The sequence below is a fragment of the Nicotiana attenuata genome, unplaced genomic scaffold (genome assembly GCF_001879085.1).
Source record: "Nicotiana attenuata strain UT unplaced genomic scaffold, NIATTr2, whole genome shotgun sequence".
Lineage (NCBI taxonomy): Eukaryota > Viridiplantae > Streptophyta > Magnoliopsida > Solanales > Solanaceae > Nicotiana > Nicotiana attenuata.
In genome coordinates this window covers 69,822-80,975 of record NW_017670745.1, presented here as the reverse complement: position 1 = coordinate 80,975, position 11,154 = coordinate 69,822, and positions in this window count along the sequence as shown.

Genomic DNA, 11,154 nt, shown 5'->3' with positions numbered 1-11,154 from the left:
AATAAGGTCAAGGGTAAGAGCACTCGCGTCTTCGGCCCGGCCTGGCCGGACGAGGAATACGGCTACCGAGGGGTATGCTCCCGAGAACGCAGCATCCTTTTATCATTTCCTTTTTTCCTTTCTTGTTGCTAATCTGTACGCAGGCAGGCAGCCAAGGCATTCAGTAGTTCCGGATCCCGTTTGAGGATCCGCGGCCGCCGGGCATTCTTTCCTCGATCGGATTTCTATCAAGAAGAGGGTTCCGCCAACAAAATTATTAGCAGAACTGCACGTCCCAAGGGAAGGGACCCAACAAGTCCACGATCTCTCTCTCTATTTTCCAATATGGAACCATACAAGCATATCGGATAATCAGGAGAGTCACATCCATGTAGACCAGACTCACGGCAACAGAACAACATCTATTTACAACTTATATTTTCGCCAAGCAATAAAGAATATTTTCCAAGAATTCGACGCCTCGAAGAGAAATATTTCGGCTTATCCTCAGCAAAAAACCTCTACATCATATACGTCCCGAAACGCTCGGAGACTTAATCAATTCGGCACCCTCGCGACCCCAGGGTCAGGGTTCCGGGCTCATAAAGCCCTCGCAATATGACCCCAAGACTAGAAAAGGCAGTATTTAGGCCTAGAATGATCCGATATATTCGGAGACTTACCATGAGCAATTCAACAACTTGCGCGACCCCAGGGTCGGAATTCCGGGCTCACCAAGCCTCCGGAAAACAGCTCCGAGCTCACGAGAAGCTGTCTTCAAGCGAACTCGATGACTCGGAGACTGTCGCCAATCGCCACGCACTGGAAAATCCGAAATTGTAAGACCCTAACGGGCAGCCTCGGCAAAACTAGATCTATTCTCCATAAACTGTAAGACCTCAACAGGCATGGCAAACTGTAAGACCTCAACAGGCATGAAAAATCCCGCAGTTTAGGCTATACGTCGCATTTGTAAGAATCCCTAAAGGGCATACCCTCGGTGTAGATGCCTAAAGTTGCTTCTCGGGATCAAAAATGGACCCGGCCAAATGCACACGACTCCGGTCAAAACGGCTGCTACAGCCCAAAAAACGCGACTTGGGGACGTCTGACTGTTGCTAAAAAATCCTCCGAATCTACTTCAAAAAGAACCGGTTAAACACAGGCTTCCCTCAACAGGCAAAAAACGAGTCCCGACCATGTCGGCTCTAAAATCGCAAAAGCGTAGATCTACTCGACCTATGGGCTATGAACCTTCCGAGGTGCTCAAAACAATGCTGACTACGACTTGAAATCGAGGTTCTTTTAGAACCGACGACGGGTCAGGCAAAATAATCAATAAGACCTTAACGAGAGGAAACAAAGCCTATAAAAAGCCTCCAGGCCTCACATCAAACATCGTAAGTGCCATTGTCACCGGCTAAGCAAAGCCTCCGGGCCTCACACCGAAAGGTCTCTACGACCATCAACTTGAAAATTGAAAACTTGAGGATTAAAGTGAGCTCGAATCGTAACCCGATTCGGAGACCGGATCCAAAATAGTTAAACTAAGCAAAGCCTCCGGGCCTCATATCAAAAGGGTCCCAGCGACAGAACAACGTAAATGCCATTGTCGCCAGCTAAGCAAGCCTCCGTGCCTCATATCGAAAGGTCTCTACGACCAAATAATGTAAGTACCACTGTGGCCGGATAAGCATGCCTCCGGGCCTCATACTGAAAGGTCCCAATGGCCAAGAAGGTCACCATCGCTGGCCAAAAACTCAGATGAGATTTAAGGGTCGACTACAGCTCGAATCGCAACGCGACTCGGAGACCGAACCCGGAAAATCGCAAAACGCCCCAGGGCAGAGAATGAAAGTCATTATCACCAGCCCGAACAGGCTCGAGGGTAAAATAAGCCCGAGTCAGGATCCTGATTCGGAGACTGAACCCGAGGGAAATTCGATCACCATACGCCTAAAAGCACGGCCCTGACGATGCTATCAATGATCGCGACAAATCCCCAGGCCACGCGCCCGCAAAAAACGCTTCGGTCCAGGAGCACATAGGGTCATCACTCTCCGCCCATGAAGGCGGAAAAAAGTCGGAAGGCCTATCAGAGTTCAAGACATAGCACGGCCCAGGGACCAATCCCATAAACCAATCCACACGATCAAGAGCAACGACAGAAAAAAGGTACAAAAAGAATAACACATTGAAATTCTCCTTACATTACATACGACAAAAACATTCTCCACAAACAGGCACGCTCTGCGCACGTCGGAGACCAAGCTACAAAATGGTAGGAGCTATATTTTGTGCCAAGAGGCTACAGCCCGTCAAGATCGCCCTCTACAACGCCCACGAGGAGTGACCGAGCATCGCGCTCGTCCGCCCTTGCTTGAGCCAATTCCTCCTAGAGGATAAAGCCTCTCGCTCCAACTTCCTCGAACACTTATCTCTGGGTTCGGCGGCGAACATATTCCTCGATCCTTTTCTCACGATCAAGGGCTTGCCTCAACTCGGATTGGGCATCAACAGCCTCCTTTATGCAAATCGCCATCTCATGATCCGCCCTAGTTCGGCTCAGCGCCGCTTCCGCCCGGGCGTCAACTATCTCGCCCCTGACCTTCGAGAGGTAAGACTCTAGTTTCTCGATCATATCCGCTTGAACCTTGGCGTTACCTCGGGATAAGTTGAGCTGGGCCTCAAAGGTAGGAATCTTGGCTGAAGCGTTCACCTCCTCCAAGGCTTGAGCCCGCACTTGGCCCTTTAGTTCCTCGCAAGCTGCCCTGACACGGTTCTCCTCACCCTTGAGGTACTCCAAGGCCTCTATCTTTTTTTGCAACTAACACGACAAGAAGAAGTTAGCCTTAAAATTTAAAAAGAACCAAAGAACGCACTGCAGGAAATTACCCGCTCCATCAAATAGTTCTCATAGTTCGAGCTCCGATACGCGTCATATCGCTAATGCTGCAGCTCAACTTCTTTCTCCTTGCAAAGAAGCCTAAGGGATTCTCTCTCATCCCGAACCCTCTAGAACTTGGCCTTTTGACGTAGCAGCTCGGACTTGAGCCTATCATCGGCCTGCACAGGAAAGATTCAATGAGGGGAGGAAGACGCGGGGTATGAGAGAATTATGCACAAACTCACCGCAAAGTGAAGATGGCAAGTTTTCTCCAAATCAGAACACACTCCTGATAATACCGCTCCCGCAACCCCGGAAGAACCGGCTCAGGGCATAACATGCTCATTCGAGGGAGCCGCTCGCCGAGAAACAGGTACCCCGGGGACAGCCGACTCGGGTGATGCCCCGTCCTCAGAAATACGAGCCCGGCCAGTGCCACTAGAAGCTCCTTCGCATGGTGGGTCTCGGACCCTCTTGCTGCTGCCGTCTCTCGGCTCGGAAGCCGACGATTCCATCTCTTCTTCGGGAAAACGCTACCTCGCCCCGAGGAACCGCCCGATATCTGCAAAAACAACGCGTCCAGCGTAGATGAGATGGGAAAATGCCGCCTTATGAACATATCGACAAGGAAGCAACATACGCACATACCTTGATGATCCACTCCCCACCTAATGCGAGACATAGCTCGCCACCTGCGTTCATCGCGAGACGAATGGGTCACCAGCCTCCGAACCCAGCCGGGCAAATCGGTGAACTTGGCCCAGCGCCCATGAAGTTGCTGCAACAAAGGGAATAATACTGATTATTTGGCCGATTTTCGCTATGAACAAAAACTGAAGGAACGGCAAAAGCGCCTCACTTACGTGCGTAATTCCACCCTTCGGGGAACGGCAGGAAATCCACAAGGATGACATCGATCGTCCTGACTCGGACAAACCAACTGGCCCACCCTCGATCTCCCCCTTCATCATAGTCAACAACGAAGGGTGTGGGCAAGCGATCCCTCAAGGTTAGCAGACCTCGATGGTGGAAAGGCCGATATAGCCTGATAAGATGGTCAAGCATGAACTCAAGTTCGGCCTTCTCCGCAAAAAATCTCATCATCAGCACCGTCCGCCAAAGCGATTGAATTTGCGCCAAGGTAACCCGATACATCAAGCAAAAGTTGAGCACGACCTTATCAAGAGGGTCAAATACAAAAGGGTATAAGTACACGCTCAAAAACCCATCAGTAGAGTCCGCGATGCCTTCGCGAGGGGAAAGCACCCACAGTGTCATCCCCTCGCTCCACCCACAGTATTGCCTCGCCATTTCCAGGTGTTCTTCTCTCATCAAGGACGCCGTCTCCAGAGCGAAGCCCTTCAACTCTCCAGCACCGGGAACGGCATCCCCCGTCCTTTGCCTTAACGGTTCCGAAGTGGTCGCCATAGCTGAAGCAGAACTAACAAAATAAAGCAAAGAAGCACATACGCTTTTCGCACTTTAGAAGACAGGGAGCCCTATGCCGAAACCGAAGAACAGCTGCCCAAAAATAGTGAAGTCTCACAAAAAAGGCCGAAGCCACCCCTCTTATATACAAAAAGCAGCGGCGAAGTCACCTACCAGATGTAAGCTCCACGAAGCCAATGGCCTCGATACGGGTCGGCGGGTCAATACCCGACCTAGGAAACATCCTCTAACAGACGACTAAGCTCGAGGGTCCACGCGAATCATCTCCATGCTCCAGGTAGTGTTTCACATTTGGAGCCTCCGTCCACCAAGAAGCAGGATCGTGATAAGCTCCAGGGCGCCGATGCCAGACGCAAGGCGTGCGCCCGGGATCACAATTCCCTCCCCGAAGGAGAAAACCCGAAGAAGCTCCGATCTACAAAGCTCTACGAAGACCCAAAGGAGCGCCCCGCGCATAGGCAAACTCCTCAAACGGAAGCCAGCCTTACACTCTTCGAAAGAGTTATCCACATCAAAATCAACAGGGCCCACCGAGGCACCCAGGGATGACCTTCATCCGGGTATCGTTCCCGAAGGCCCCAAAATTTGATGCAAGATCTCCAAATGAACCAACGGGCCCCGAAAGCTCGAGCCTATCCGATCGGTCCCTCGTCAAGCCCAAGTACAACAAAAAAGAAAGCAGGAAAGAGCCTTGCCAATCAGCTGGGGACCAAAACAAGCTATCACGCCAAGCTACAACGACCCATAAGCAATAGAAGGCATTTAAAATCCCGAAGGACGACAGTGGGACCAAAAAACCCCATGTCAATCGGCGGGAAATCAAAGCAAACACTCGCGTCCAAGATTAATACAGCAATCAGCAACACAAAGGAATACATTTGAAGAGCCTCGAAGGGCATGAAAGCATAAGGAAATAGAGCAAACTCAAAAGCAGAGGTCAACAAAGTTCATTTCTCATTTATAAAATTTTCAAAGTACAAAAGCCCCCGAAGGGTCACAGCGTTTGATTATAAATCCCCGGAGGGACATCACATACAAAGTACAAAAGCCTACAAAGGGTTCCCGACGCAGATGCGACAAAAGAGAATACATGAGAAAAGGGCCTCAAACCTACTCTACCCTCAAGGACGTATCTCCGGGATCGCCCCCGGAAGCCTATCTCAGCTGTCCACTTTGACACAGCCGAGGAAGAGCAACTAGGGAGCAGGAAAGGACGACAAAGCGCCACAGCTCTCTGAAGCTCGAGGATCCTCTTTGGCCAAGGAAGCTTCAGAGAGGGAGCGGGCCGAACAATCCTCGGCCCTACTTGCACGGCTACTTCAAGTACACTTCTTCAAGCAGCGAGTCGTGCAAGTTCCCGGCTCAGGGCGGAGTTCCACGTCGAGCCGGGGTATGAAAGTAAGCAGCGATGAGTATTCTGAGCCCCCTTTTGAGCAGCGGTGCATAATCCGAATAACCATCTGAGCAAAGGTGAAACCGACTCTCCTCCCATCGTCGTTTCGAGCCAACGGTAGCAGCAGCGGCCAACGTATATGTTTAAGTTCAATAAAGGTGGACCCTGGTAGAAGGCCTCGATATGGCCCGGAAGATCTCCCCCAAATAGCCTTGAGATAGAAGGCTCCCATCATGATAATCAAAGACAAAAGAAGACGATGGGAAGGAAGAAGCAAAACGTATCAGCAGAAGTGTTGAGATGAAAATATGCAATACCACAAAATGCCCTCATTTATAGGGAGGAAACGACACGGTCATCGATGCTCTGAAAGAAAGACCGACGGGTGTAATTACTACGTCCTTGAAAAAATAAACCAACGGCAGCACTTTTGCCTCGAGGAGCGGAAATGACAGGACGTCGAGCAGAGATCTGTGAGACACGCCAACGGATACGAAGGATTGCGCCGCGATCTGAATCGCCATTATAGCAACACCAAAGGAAGCTCGAGGAGTCGAGTGTCGGAATCATTTCCCATCACTTCGTCATGAGAAACGCGGAGACTATCTGTACGCGGTAAAAATCAGAAGACTTGATTTTCGCTATCAAGACAATTTTGGAAGCCTTCCTCGATACCCCGAGGATGGAAGGCCACGATCGAGTTCTCGGCCTCAGGGCTCGTCGAGGTTCGAATCAAAGGAAGCAGGGCCCGAGGTCAAGGTGAGAGGAGATGTCTCCGAAGCACATGGCTATACCTGACAGTGTCGGTCTATCTGTAACCTACTGAGATGACGTGCGATAGGTCGTCCCATCTTTCTACTCTTTTAAATAATATATGCATATTTTACCGAGTCCCCTCGCCTATATATAAGGGGGACTCACCCCACCTTGTAGAGGACGGAGGTTGCTCCACTTCTCCAATAAGCAATAATATCTCTCTCTCTATCTCTTTCTTCTAAGTTAACTGTGTTCTTCGACCCCGAGGTCGCCCCAGCATTTTATTGTTCTTTGTTTGTTCTTCGTCATTTAGCTCAAGATTGACGGTATAAAGCCTTGTATACACAAACTTATCTGTTATCCCCTTCCCGACTACCCTCGATAAGATTACCTCCGATAGGCCCGAGGTAGGCTCGAGGCCTAGCCCCGAGGTATCTACTGGCTTGTTCTAAGCCCGGGAACGCCCCCTTACTGGTTCGATTGTTATTTTGGCTAGCTTGATCTTTACTGTCTTACTCCATATTTAACACTAATCACCCTTCCAAACTAGCTCGGGAATAGATCACGTATTTTTAGAATCCCATTTATAAATTTAACTGTTGTTACCATTTTCACGGTAAACAGACAACATCTCAAAATATATATATAAATATAAACATACTATTATCCAAATCTAAATTCCAAGCCAAAATAATTAACGGTGAGCATAAAATTTATTCTAAAGGTGCTACCAGTGTATTCAAAATTATAGCAGAATATTATGTAAATAACTCTAAATTAATTGTTCTGGCAGCAAATTGAGGAGGGCAAAACCTGTTTACCCTCAAAATCGGATAACAATTCAATTTGTAAGTGGTTTTAAGGACACGCACATTAATTTGAAACAAAGCTATAAATTGGATTACATTGAACAAGTAAAGATAAAGTTAAAATCAAACCACACGGATATGACAGTTTCAGCCTTGGTGAGGTGTTCACTGTCGATCCGGGGTCACTATAGCCAGCATTGATGAACAAGAGGAAAAAAGCTAAATAACTGAGAAAATGATAATATATTGCTTTGGAATGCATGATACAATCATGTCTCATCAATTATCAGACCCCCTTTACATAGTAGGGGGAGTCCTACCTTAGGTACAATTCAATAAAAGGTAGAAAATCTTTTGATTAATTGATTGATGGCTCCTTACTGATATGTACCGAGATCTCCACCTTGATATACGGCTGGTCACGGATATTTCGGCCTACCGTTGGCTATGCTTGATTGTCCGATAACGTTCCTCAAAGTTGTTCGAGGTTAAGACCAATCCAGAACTATGACCCTGATATTCTCGGGGGCAGGTGCGACGAGACCTTTGCCTAGATGTCGTCCCCTTGTCATTCACGTCTTGAGCTTGGCTTATCTTGTTGGAGATCGAGGTGCACCATGATCTCGATTTTACCTGTATATAGATAGTCCCCTCGATTCTTAGAGAATAAGTTGACGAGAAACGACATGAGCTCCCCGATTCCTTCTTTGATACGTCGTATCAGAAACGAGAAGAACGCGAAACGTCTCGTCAGTGACGTCATAATGGCATTAAATGTATGTCGGCCACCGATTGGCCGTCCCTGGACATGAAACGTACCCTAACTATTATAAATACCCCCTCCTTTGTTCATATTTACTTTACATAAAACCTTCTACCCTCGTACCCTTAGAATTACAATACTCTTTAGTATTTGTACCCCCGATAATTCAAGGTCTTTTGCAAAAAAAAAATCTACCCATCTTCTTCTCAAGCTAACAAGTCTGATCCTTAAACTTCCTTTATTTCTTCATCTTTTCCAGATCCTCCTCCATTTTTACTTTCTAAAATAATGGCAAAGACTTCCAAAACCGTTCCCTAGAAAGAGGTTCCTTTTACTTAGCGGCCGGCCACTGAGGTCGAAGAGACCACTCCGGGCGTGGCCGTTGATGAACCAGCAGCTGAACCGCCCTTGAAGATGTTCATCCCCGGGGGATGCTCGGTAAATTAGAATTTCAAGGTTGAAAAACCTTCCACCATATAGGGTCGGTGTGAGGAGGTCTCAAGATATATCTGCTCGATCACGGAAGAGGTCCTCTCTACTGTCTGAAAAGACTACAACTGGGTCGATAAACACATAGTGGTCCCCGACCCCGAGAAGGCCATTACCACCCACGTCGAGGGATATTTGAGTGTTTACACTTATCCCTTCACATTGGAACTATTGGACCCGCTCATCATAGACTTCTGTAAGAGATACAAGGTATGTCAAGGTCACATTCATCCTTCAATGTGGAGGATTGTGATCCTCCTCCTATTTTTTTTAGCAAAATTGACTCCTGCCGGTTCACTGTGGATCACCTTCTTTGTATGTTTGTCCTCGAATATTTCGAGGGGGGCTGATTAAGCTCATGCGCCGGGCCAGAAAAGTCCCGTTCTCAAGTATCAATGAGGACCGGGATCGAGGCTGGCAAGGCCATTTTCTGAGTAAGGACTTTGGACTTGATTCTGGCTGAATGCGGGCTATTTTCTAAGAAGTGGAATACGTCACGTAAGTATATCCTTTCCTTCGAATGTTTATTTTATGTTTACTTCTCGTTTCCTTATCGGTACTCGTGGTGATGTAGTCATCGCTCGAGTCTTGAATGTTGTCCCTTGACTTAAGGAGTGGGTCGAGGGTATCGTTTCACAGATGCCTTACCTCGAACGCTCGTGGCACAAACTCTTAAAGGGCCATTGGGAGGCCCGTTCCCATGGTAAGATCTCTTTCACGGTCAGGTTGTGTTAGGCCTCTTCTTTTATTATCAAGTCCTTATTTCTTTTATTCCCTCTTGCAGCTTTGCCTAAGGATATTGAGCATAGGCCTCCAGTTAGTGGCGAGGAATTGCCTGTGGAGTATACTGCTCCTAGGTGGTCCGGAGAGAAGAAAAGAAAGAGGACTCTGAGTTCGCCGAGCTCGAAGAAAAAAAAAATGCGAAGAAGGCTGGTGCGTAAGAAAAAGGAGAGCACCAGCTCCCGAGTGCTTGACTCGCATTGACTCATCCGGCTCAGGGACGAGTTTGAGGAGGACCATCTTTTCTGGCTCATGGGCCGCCTGTGCCCGTGGAACCGGTGACAGCCAAGAGAGAAACAACGGAGGCCAATCCCCCTCAAGTTCGTGAGGCCGATACAACAGTTAGGGTCGAGAACCCTCAAGACGCTAGTTCTTCCCCACCCGGTGTCATTAACATAACAAGATCAGCTTCGTTCATGTAATTGATGTTCGATAAAGCTCAAACGACAAAGGAGCGATCGAATGAGGGGGTACATGGAGCGGACAATCCCCTCCAAAGCTTTTTTTATGGCGTGGACTCCACCGCCATGGAGGACGCCACCGGATTGCGTGACCTAGAAGTGCCGAGGAAGAGTTCTTCCTCAAGGAAAGGTGGGCCTAATTCGAGCCCGAGACTGGTCAATCCGTTCCCTACTCCGAGTAAGGATCCTGGTCGGAAGCGGTCGATTATCATCACCGTTTCGGAGGATGCCTAAGTTCTTTTCACACCCGTTGGTGTAGCTAGTTATCTCTGGTGCCTGGTGACCGAAGAAGACCAGGCAAAAACTAACGAGGTGGATTCTCCGTGCATGTTCAACGAATCACAACAGGCGCTGAACTGGGTAAGGTGTTGCAAAACCTTTTCATTTTTCATCTTTGGTTGTTGGTGATCTTGATTTTCATCTCAGATTTGCAATCCTCGATGCTTCACCATGAGACCTTCCTATGGTACCGAGATGAGATGAGCCAATTCGAGGCTGAAGCCAAAGAGCTCACTGAGAAGAGAGACATGTATAAACTTCTCAGCGAGCAACGTGAATGAGAGCCTAAGAGTCTTCGAGCTGAGTTGGACACGGCTCAGAGAGAGCACACTGACCTGGTGGAACGGGTAAAAATCTTTGAAGTTAGTGATGATTAGCTAGACACTGTGACTAATAGTCAGAACCCGCAGGTCTAACAGAAGATTGATCATATCGACTAGCTCCGGGCCGAGATGGACGTAATCAAGGTTGAGGCTGAAGAGTGGAAAGAAAAAATGGACCGCTTGGCCTCGGAAAATGAAAATGCCCGGGCAATTGGCCTCAGCGAAGGTTCAACTTTGAGCGACGAGGGAGAAGGCTGAGGCATATTCCTAGAAAATTGAGGAGCTCCAGTCTGAACTGAGCTAGGCTATTGCCGATCGAGAGACCCTCGCCAAGGAGCTTAAAGAGTCCAAATCGGTGGCTGAAATAACCAAGGCCGATGCCGATGAGATGGAGTCCCAGTACAAAGCCAATGTAGAGGCAACCCAGGACCGCCTGAAAGACATTGTCGAATACGTTAAGTGGCAGTCCAGAAGGGAGGCCCTTGAGGAGGTTCATGCTTGGGATTTTGATTTAACGGTCGAGATCGAAAGTGCTAAGGGGCTTGAGGCTGAGGCCAAGAAGTTGGCGTATCCCGAGGATAAAGATGGCTCTAAGGGTTCGGGAGGATCCGGGGATGGAGAAGACCCCGATGGTCCCGGTGATGCGGTAGGCTCCGGCGAGGATCAGGTTGCTTAAATGCCTTCGCAAATGTTTTTTCTATGTTTGTTTTTTGTATAGTTTTTTTTGTCAAGGATGCTTGGCCTTTGTAAAAGTCTTTTAATATATATATATATATATATATATAT